Genomic DNA, 9,827 nt, shown 5'->3' on the forward strand with positions numbered 1-9,827 from the left:
ACTTCCCACATGTCTATGAGCTTAACTCATGAAGTTCTTATGGATATATTTCTACAAGTGCTCTGACAGCATCTGATTTCTTTTCTCTCTCTCTTTCCGTCTCTCTATCTATTTATCTGTCTATCTCTCCTGTTACAGAAAGTGCAATTTAAGAGTTCTTCTGTCACAATGGCATCTATGTAGGAGACAGCGTATGCGTTTTGTGGTTTCATGAAACCCGGCCTCCTATTACAGTTTAGCGTTATATCCAAAGTGGCTAGCCCGCATCTCGTGGTCGTGCGGTAGCGTTCTCGCTTCCCACGCCCGGGTTCCCGGGTTCGATTCCCGGCGGGGTCAGGGATTTTCTCTGCCTCGTGATGGCTGGGTGTTGTGTGATGTCCTTAGGTTAGTTAGGTTTAAGTAGTTCTAAGTTCTAGGGGACTGATGACCATAGCTGTTAAGTCCCATAGTGCTCAGAGCCATTTGAACCATTTGAACCAAAGTGGCTATGGTCGAGAACTGCCAGACGCGAAGAACATCAAAAGGTAGCGCGAATGGTTTAAAGAGACAGGTCAGCATTGATGACAAGGCAAGAAGCGGTAGACTTGGAATGAGTGACGACACTGTTGACGACGCTCGTGGAGTATTTCAGCTCATTCCGCGGAAATCGACACGTCGTGTTTCCAAAAGAACAGACATCAGAGCACTGTGGGGAAGGTTTTACACGAATGGGAGCAACTCTTGCCAATTTTTCAGCTTGATGACAGCACCAGGCATGCTGAGTTTGCTAGGAACGTGCTGGAACGAAACGGTGCAGACGATGATTACCTTAATAAAGTTTTTCGTCGACGAAGAGACTTTTCGCATCTCCAGGAAAGTAAGCAATCGTAGTATTCGGATCAAGGGATCGGAGAACCGTCATATCGTAGTACAGCAGTTAAGGGACAGCCCGGAGGTAAAAGTACCGCGGTACTGCTCGTCCTTTTTCACTGAGCTCATCTTTAAGGGCCTCGCGCGGGATTAGCCGAGCGGTCCAAGGCGCTGCAGTCGTGGACTGTGTGGCTGGTCCCGGTGGAGGTTCGAGTCCTCCCTCGGGCATGGGTGTGTGTGTTTGTCCTTAGGATAATTTAGGTTAAGTAGTGAGTAAGCTTAGGGACTGATGACCTTAGCAGTTAAGTCCCACAAGATATCACACAAGCATTCATTCATTATCTTTAAGGCGCCAACAGCCATGCCGCAGTGGTAACACCGGTCCCAGTCAGGTCACCGAAGTTAAGCGCTGTCGGGCTGTTCTAGCACTAGGGTGGGTGACCATCCGGTCTGCCGAGCGCTGTTGGCAAGTGGGGCGCACTCAGCCCTCGAGAGGCAAACTGAGGAGCTACTTGACTGAGAAGTAGCGGCTCCGGTCTCGGAAACTGACATACGGCCGGGACAGTGGTGTGCTGACCACTTGCCCCTCCATATCCGCATCCAGTGACGCCTATGAGCTGAGGATGACACGACGGTCGGTCAGTTCCGTTGGGCCTTCATGGCCTGTTCGGAAGGAGTTTTTTTTATTATTTTTTTATCTTTAAGGCAACAGTTTACTTGGGCATGTTGGACATTTACGTAGCATCTCAGTTACAGGAATTTCAAACGTTGGTAACGTTTCAACAAGATGCTTCCCCACCACACTGGGGAATGTTTATTCGCCAGTTCTTGGATGAAACCTTTCCGCACAGATGGATCGGTAGATACGGTCTAACAAAATTCACCAACCATAACCCCTCACCAAACATAACCCCTCTTGACTTTTTTTGTGGAGTTACGTTAGCATCGGTTGCTCGCGCGTATGACACTCGTCATCCACCTGGATTTTCTCTCAGTTTTGTCTGATGGTGCTGGATGAGTTCGCGCCTTTTTCAGTGCCTTTCCGTTAACTCTCGATCCGTTAGGTTCGGCCATCATTGGCTTTCATTTACACAGGTTGCATTGCTTATGAAATATCATTACAGCGTGAAGGATACTAGTCATTTGGCAAACACTATTGCTACAATCCGAAACAAAATCAGCATATGTTACTTTACTCCTAAATTCAATACAAATTTCATATCCGTAATTTCTTTCTTGTAATGGCTTGGTGGTAGCAGAATCAGCAGGACTACAAGTAGTCCTCCCAGGGCCGCAACGTGGACGCTTCTACTGCGGCGCCAGTGCGGATTCCATTTCGACGAACATTTAATTTCAAGAGGGCAAACTGGAAAGGTTTCGCAATTGGAATCGACGAAAAGCTGCAAGCTCTAGAACCAACACCCAGCAACTACGATAAGTTCATAGAAATCGTCCAGAATGTATCAAGAAAGTCTATCCCTAGGGGCTGCAGAACGGAGTTTGTACCGGGCCTAACGAAAGACAGCCGGCAACTATACGATGCATATAAGGAAAAGTATGAGGAGAACCCATTCTCTGAAGAGACTCTTGAACTTGCAAATGCACTTACCGACCAGCTAATCGAGAAGCGCCGAAAAGAATGGCAACATCTAATTGAAAGTGTAAACATGAAACATTCTAGCCGGATTGCCTGGAAGACAATTAAGAAGCTAAATAATGACCCTAAGCAGCAAAGGGAAGCACCAAGAGTAACAGCCAACCAAATAGCGCACCACCTCGTTCTTAATGGGAAAACGAAGACTCCAGCAAAAACCATCCCAATAAGAAGTGGCGAAAGAGACACGAACTACTACAGCCGTCCATTTACCATCGAAGAGCTAGAGTCCGCACTTAAATCTCTGAAACCTGGCAAAGCAGCAGGGCTAGACGACCTTAGGAATGAACAGATCTTTAAATTTGGCGAGTACACGAAAAACTGGCTGCTCCTACTTTTCAGTACCTGTATCCGGCTAAACAAGATCCCGAAAATCTGGAGAAAGGGCAAGGTCATAGCCATTCCAAAACCCGGCAAACCATTGGACGAGCCAAAAAATTGCAGACCGGTAACATTACTTTGCTGCTTGTACAAGGTGTTCGAGCGCATGCTGCTGAATCGACTTGTGCCTAATATTGACCATCAGATAATTCCGGAACAGGCGGGGTTTCGCCCTGGGAAAACTTGCACTGGACAGGTCTTGAATCTTACCCGGTTCATAGAGCATGGGTACGAGAACCGTCTAATTACTGGAGCCGTACTTGTCGACCTCTCATCCGCATTCGACACTATAAATCACAAACTGCTGCTCACTAAAATATACGCTATGACTAATGATTTCGGGCTGATACAAATTATATCAACTCTTCTCAGCAACAAACGGTTCATCGTGAACCTCGGAGGGAAGCGAAGCCGATGGCGTATCCATAAAAATGGACTACCCCAAGGCAGTGTCCTCGCACCCACTCTTTTCAACATATATGTGAATGATCAACCAGTTGCACCAGGGACTAGGAGCTTTGTTTACGCGGACGATCTTGCAATAGCCGTGCAGGGTCGGAACTTTAACGACATAGAAATTAGCCTTACGAATGCCCTCAACGGTCTAACGCCGTACTACGAAGCCAACTGCCTACACCCAAACGCAGCAAAAACATTATCCTGCCTATTCCATCTTCGAAACCGAGACGCCAAACATACCCTAAACTTCACGTGGAACAACCAACGGATCGCGTTCAGCAGCACTCCTTATTATTTAGGCGTCACCCTTGATCGCACACTTACTTACAGACATCATGTAGACAAGGTCAGAGGCAAACTATCAACAAGAAACAACCTCCTGAGTAAGCTCACCTCCACAAAATGGGTGCCGACCCACATACTTTACGTACGTCTGCACTTGCACTCTGCTGAGGTTGCTGAATACGCTGCCCCAGTTTGGGAAAGATCAGCGCATGCCAAACGAGTGGATCATCTGCTGAACGATGCCTGTCGCGTGATCACGGGATGCCTAAGACCCACCCCGGTTAGCTAAATTTATTTGCTTAGTGGCATAGCTCCACCCAACATCAGACGAGCTATAGCAAGCGAAGCAGAGCGCCTCAAGCAGCTGCGCGACCAGCGCCATCCTCTCTTCGGACAAAACCCTCCACACACACGTCTAAAATCAAGACGGAGTTTCCTCACCTCAGTTCAACCGCTCGAAACCTCAAAACAAAAGGCCAGATTGTCAAAATGGCAAGCAACACTGCCTACGCGAGACCAGGCACCTCTAATCTCACCCAACGAACAATTGGCCTCTGGAAATGAACTAAAATGGCCATTGTGGAGAACCCTCAACCGCCTACGAACTGAGGTGGGCAGATGCAACGTAAACATATGTAAATGGGGATACCGAGACGGGACGGACACGTGCCAGTGCGGACAGACCCAAACAATGGACCACCTCCTGGAATGCAGCAACATGGGGGAAGTGTGCAGGAAAGAAGATCTGGCAAACTCTACGGCAGTGTCTAACAACCCTACCACAACAAAGGTCAAAATTTTAATAACAATTGTGGTGTTGCTCACGCTAGTAAATACAGCATTTTCGGGCAACATCAGTCATATTATGTGGCAGGTGTCATTAGAGCACAGTTAATAGTCATTTCATGTAATAATAAGAAAACTAGGCACTCATCTTTTTGTGTTTCCCACGCAGGTCTCATCGTAAAATCATGGCTCAATCGTTGAAAATCTAGGTGGTTATGATTCCAAGCTCGGATGCAAAGAGGCCTAGGTTTTATTCTGCTATATTCAAAAGTTTTGTAGATGCGCTTCTCAAACCATTCTTGGAGATTAAACCTTTCAAAGTTAGCACAATGGTGATGTAAAAAAATAATCAGCACTCCGAATTTAAGTTGCACTTCCTTTTAACAGTTTTTATTGCAATATCACGTACCACACAAAACATCACTTCACAATACAAAACATACTGGAAAACATCTTCTTCACATTTTATAAGCCAACTATAATATGCGTCTTTCCAACATGACGTCCAAGACTTGACCGTTTCAAGGTCTGACTCTAACAACTTAACAACTAACTAAGTACGTCAAAGATCATAGTGACAAAAGAAAGAATACACATAAGAATAATATCTTGCAATTTAACATATCGATGTATCACAAATGAAATTAAATCTGAATGTTGTCTCTTAAATACGTCAACTACCTTACAGAAATACAGTAGAATATTACTGGTATCGAGAGGTTCATGTGAGGTGCCATAATGGTTACGTAATTCAAGTATCATTACAAGTGGCAGTTAAATGCGCTGAATTTTGGCGGGACGTGATATGATATATATACTATGTTTGTCTTTAAATTGTAATGTGACTCCCCATTTTGGGTTTGTTTTATTTATACATATGTGTATTGTATTTGTATTTGTGTGTATATGTAATATGTGGGTTGTCTATGGCTTGGGCACGATTAAATAAATGGTTCAAATGGCTCTGAGCACTATGGGATTTAACATCTATGGTCATCAGTCCCCTAGAACTTAGAACTACTTAAACCTAACTAACCTAAGGACAGCACACAACACCCAGTCATCACGAGGCGGAGAAAATCCCTGACCCCGCCGGGAATCGAACCCGGGAATCCGGGCACGATTAAATAAATAAATCCGTAATTTTAGGTGCATCTACACTAATTACGGTTAATTTGCTTTTTACCTAGAGCACTTACCCACGAAAAGTAAATATTCTCTATACTTTAAGTTTGTGGAATAAATGTCAAAGGTAAAAGAACCTAGGACAGGGTTTAGCGAGATCCTGATGTATAGCTGGAATCGTTGCAAGAACTGAGTGATCCAACGAAACATCATAGATATGGGCTTTCGGAGCGGAAGGCCCACTCGTTTATCCTTTATAACTGCACAACACAAAGCTGTACGCTTCTCCTGGGCCCACCAACACTGAATTTGGACAGTTGATGGCTCGAAACATGTTGCCTGGTCTGACGAGTCTCGTTTCAAATTGTATCGACCTCGAGAATCCATAGACTCCGCATGTCAGCAGGGGACTGTTCATGCTGGTGGATGTCCATTGTGCATTCCGACGGACTTGGGCAATTCCAGCAGGACAATGCGACACCCCACACGTCCAGTATTGCTTCAGTGTGGCTCTGGCAACACTGTTCTGAGTTTAAACGCTTCCGCTGGCCACCAAACTCCCCAGACATGAACATTATTGAGCATGTATGGGATGCCTTGCAACGTGCTGTTCAGAGGAGATCTCCATCCCCTCGTACTCTTAAGGATTTATGGAGAGTTCTGCAGGATCCATGGTGTCAGTTCCATCCAGCACTACTTCATACATTACTCGAGTCCACCTCACGTCGTGTTGAGGCACTTCTGCGTGCTCGCGAGAGCCCTACACGATATCAAACAGGTGTACCAGTTTCTTTGGCTCTTCAGTGTAGATATCAGAGCTTCCATTGGTTTGTAGCATATGTGTGTCTGAGACAATCAGAGTTGTGGTTTAACTCAAGGAGCAAAGAACTTGAATCATGCTACTTATGCTTGAATGAAAACCGATTCAGGTTGCACTTGTGATTTCTGAGGTTTGATAGTATCCTTGATAGAGGTGTTCGCAAAGAGAACGACAAGATGGCTGCTGTCAGAAAGATACTGGAGCTATTTACTAGCAACTGCCAAGAACATTTATCACTTAAGTGTATACTTTACTGTATTTGTGTATTAAATGTATTGTAATTAGATTTAAGTGAAACACTTCCCGTATTATTCAAATGCACCGTCCAAAGTGTCCAAATGCACCATTTCTCATGCGGATGACATCTGTCATCGGCACGAATAACTGTATGCGAGCCGGCCGCTGTGGACGAGTGGTTCTAGGCACTTCAGTCTGAAACCGCGCTACTGCTACGGTCTCAGGTTCGAATCATGTGTCAGGCATGGATGTGTGTGAGGTTCTTAGGTAAGTTAGGTTTAAATATTTCTAAGTCTAGGGGACTGATCACCTCAAATGTTAAGTCCCATAGTGCTTAGAGGCATTTTTGAACTGTATGCGAATAACAAAAGGCTTAAGAATAGAGTGTACAGTTCACCAGTCCCTGATGTGCAAACTCTTACAAACGAAATACAAAATTACGTAGCGGCCGTGACGGATGAGATGTTGGCAAAGACTTGGGGAAAAATCGAGTATTGCCCAGACATTGTAAAGCAACAAACGGAGCACATATCTAAGTGCATCTATAAAACACTTTGTGAGTTTACCTACTATGTGCAGCAAACCGCATAGCTGTATATAGCATAGCTCCTTACAGATAAAATTTTATATTGAGAGAACGACCCCTTATTAATAGGTGGTGTCATTGTTTTACAAGCGTTCTTAAATTTAAAAAGTAAAACGGCCAGACCCATCCTGGTTACACGATTGACTACGGTCACTCATCACCTTCTGGCTGCAAGGAAGGGCCGGCCGCGGTGGTCTAGCGGTTCTAGGCGCGCAGTTCGGAACCGCGCGACTGCTACGGTCGCAGGTTCGAGTCCTGCCTCGGGCATGGATGTGTGTGATGTCCTTAGGTTAGTTAGGTTTAAGTAGTTCTAAGTTCTAGGGGACTGATGACCGCCGGCCGAAGTGGCCGTGCGGTTAAAGGCGCTGCAGTCTGGAACCGCAAGACCGCTACGGTCGCAGGTTCGAATCCTGCCTCGGGCATGGATGTTTGTGATGTCCTTAGGTTAGTTAGGTTTAACTAGTTCTAAGTTCTAGGGGACTAATGACCTCAGCAGTTGAGTCCCATAGTGCTCAGAGCCATTTGAACCATTTGACTGATGACCACAGATGTTTCAGAGCCATTTGAACCATTTGACTGATGACCACAGATGTTTCAGAGCCATTTGAACCATTTGACTGATGACCACAGATGTTAAGTCCCATAGTGCTCAGAGCCATTTGAACCATTTTTTTTTTTTTTGCAAGGAAGGACAACAAATGCTCAGCTGTAGGGGAAAAAAGTGGCTCTCACAGATTTATCGCTGATGAAGTTCAATACTCCTTGACGGAGCTTAGGGGACTATACGGGAGAAACGCACCGCTGTACCAAGCAAGATCCTAGTGGAGGTGTTTTGGAATTGTCTGCCTCCGACCGTAATGGGGATGATTGATGATGATGAAGACGACACAACAACGCCCAGTCATCTCGAGGCAGATGAAAATCCCTGACGCCGCCGGGAATCGAACTCGGACCCCGTGCTCGGGAGGCGAGAACGCTACCGCGAGACCACGAGCTGCGGACGATTTATCGATAGGCCTGTATAAAACTGCTGTTTCTCTATCACTTGTACCGAGTATAGTAGAACACTGCTCCAATTTCTGGGTACCATGACAGGCAGTACCATTAGGAGACGTGGCAAATATGCAAAAAATTGCAGTGCAAGTTGTCTCTCGAGATCGTTTAACAGATATACTGAAAAATCTCAAATGGTAGATAATGCAAGAAAGAAAATTAACAGAACCAGCTTTTAGAGCAGAACTATGTGTATTCTTCAAATTCCCACGTTTAGCTTTCTCATAGAGGCAAGTAACCAATTATTTTCCCGACCCCTCACCCGTGGGTGGAACATGAAGGAATTTTTATTCGTCGTATAATAAAAAGTATCCTCCGCTAAACATTAATAGTGGCTTTAAATGGATGAATGTGAATGAAGGACCACAGCTTTATGAATGCGTTCGTGATGATGTTCCGCTTCCTGTATTGGCTTTTCTTGCTTTACTCGAGAACAACGCTTCGTGTTTTGGGCCACGATTAACGAGGGCAGCGGTTTAAAAAACCCTGTCTGCGTTGTTTCGCGGTAATAAGAACGACTGCCAAAAGACACGACCTACGGCCTTGCTATAAGGAAAACAAATGTCCCACATTTAACAAAGCCGTTCTTTTTCCACACAACGTAAATAAAACGGTTGCTGCTTCTGCACTTTAAGAGGTATCTGAAATACAACAAAACTCCAGAGTATTGTTTCCGACAAGTTGCGAGAAACAGCCGTGTGAGCGAAACAATATCCTGGCCGGTTGCTTGAGGAAGTCAAGCAGTAAATCTGTCCTCTTTAAAAACGTCGTTTGTGTGTTTACGAAAAACATAGTGGCAGCGCGTAGCAAGGCGATGACATTCAACGAGGTATACGGTCAAGGAAACCGCAGAATTCGAATGAAAGCCTACAGCAGAAATTAAGAATCTCTTAAAAAATACTTCGAGCTACAATTACTATAGGGCACACCGCAACGTGTCCTGTAGGATCTCCGCACGTTAAGACTTGAAACCTACAGATATTTGAACATTTTAAAATTATCTTGGCCGCGCGATATTTATAATGGAGATATTTATATGACTCGTGTTAAAAGTGTGAGTATTATTACGATCAGAACAGTAAATCGACGTTTCGACTGGTATTTTAAACTATCATTGTGAGGGTGAGTACTGAAGTTACGTCGTTACAGTCTATGTCTTCAAAGAACACCATTTCCATTATGCTCTTAGTTTAAACCAGTCTCAGGCGTGTGCTGATATCAGGTGCACAAAAATGAAGAAAAAAAGATCGTGTGTTACTGTTGGCCTTGAGACCCCATCCGGAGAAGTTCAGGTGCACAAATGGATAAGGACACACCGTCCTTGTAAGTAAACACTGTGAGTCGGGAGGAAAGGTACCTGGTTTGAGGGCTGATACTATCGGTGATTCTGAATAAAAATCTTCAAATGAACGTATGTGCTTTTCTTAAAGGTAATCGAGGACGTCGGTCGCATGTCCTTCTTCACCATCTCTATTGACCATCTCAATGCGCAATTCTCTCGCAAATTCCATACGGCCAATGACACAGTACCTCACGGAAACGTTCCCTGAGACTTGGATTGGTCACCGGGGGGTGGTCTTATTCCATTACGG

The 9,827-nt window shown here is 45.0% G+C and overlaps 1 pseudogene; it reads left to right on the forward strand.

The window, feature by feature from the left end:
- Positions 1-1,200: 1,200 nt before the first annotated feature.
- LOC126206230 (5S ribosomal RNA) lies at positions 1,201-1,318 on the forward strand (annotated as a pseudogene).
- Positions 1,319-9,827: the final 8,509 nt, after the last annotated feature.

The sequence above is a fragment of the Schistocerca nitens genome, chromosome 1 (genome assembly GCF_023898315.1).
Source record: "Schistocerca nitens isolate TAMUIC-IGC-003100 chromosome 1, iqSchNite1.1, whole genome shotgun sequence".
In the NCBI taxonomy this organism is placed as follows: Eukaryota; Metazoa; Arthropoda; class Insecta; order Orthoptera; family Acrididae; genus Schistocerca; species Schistocerca nitens.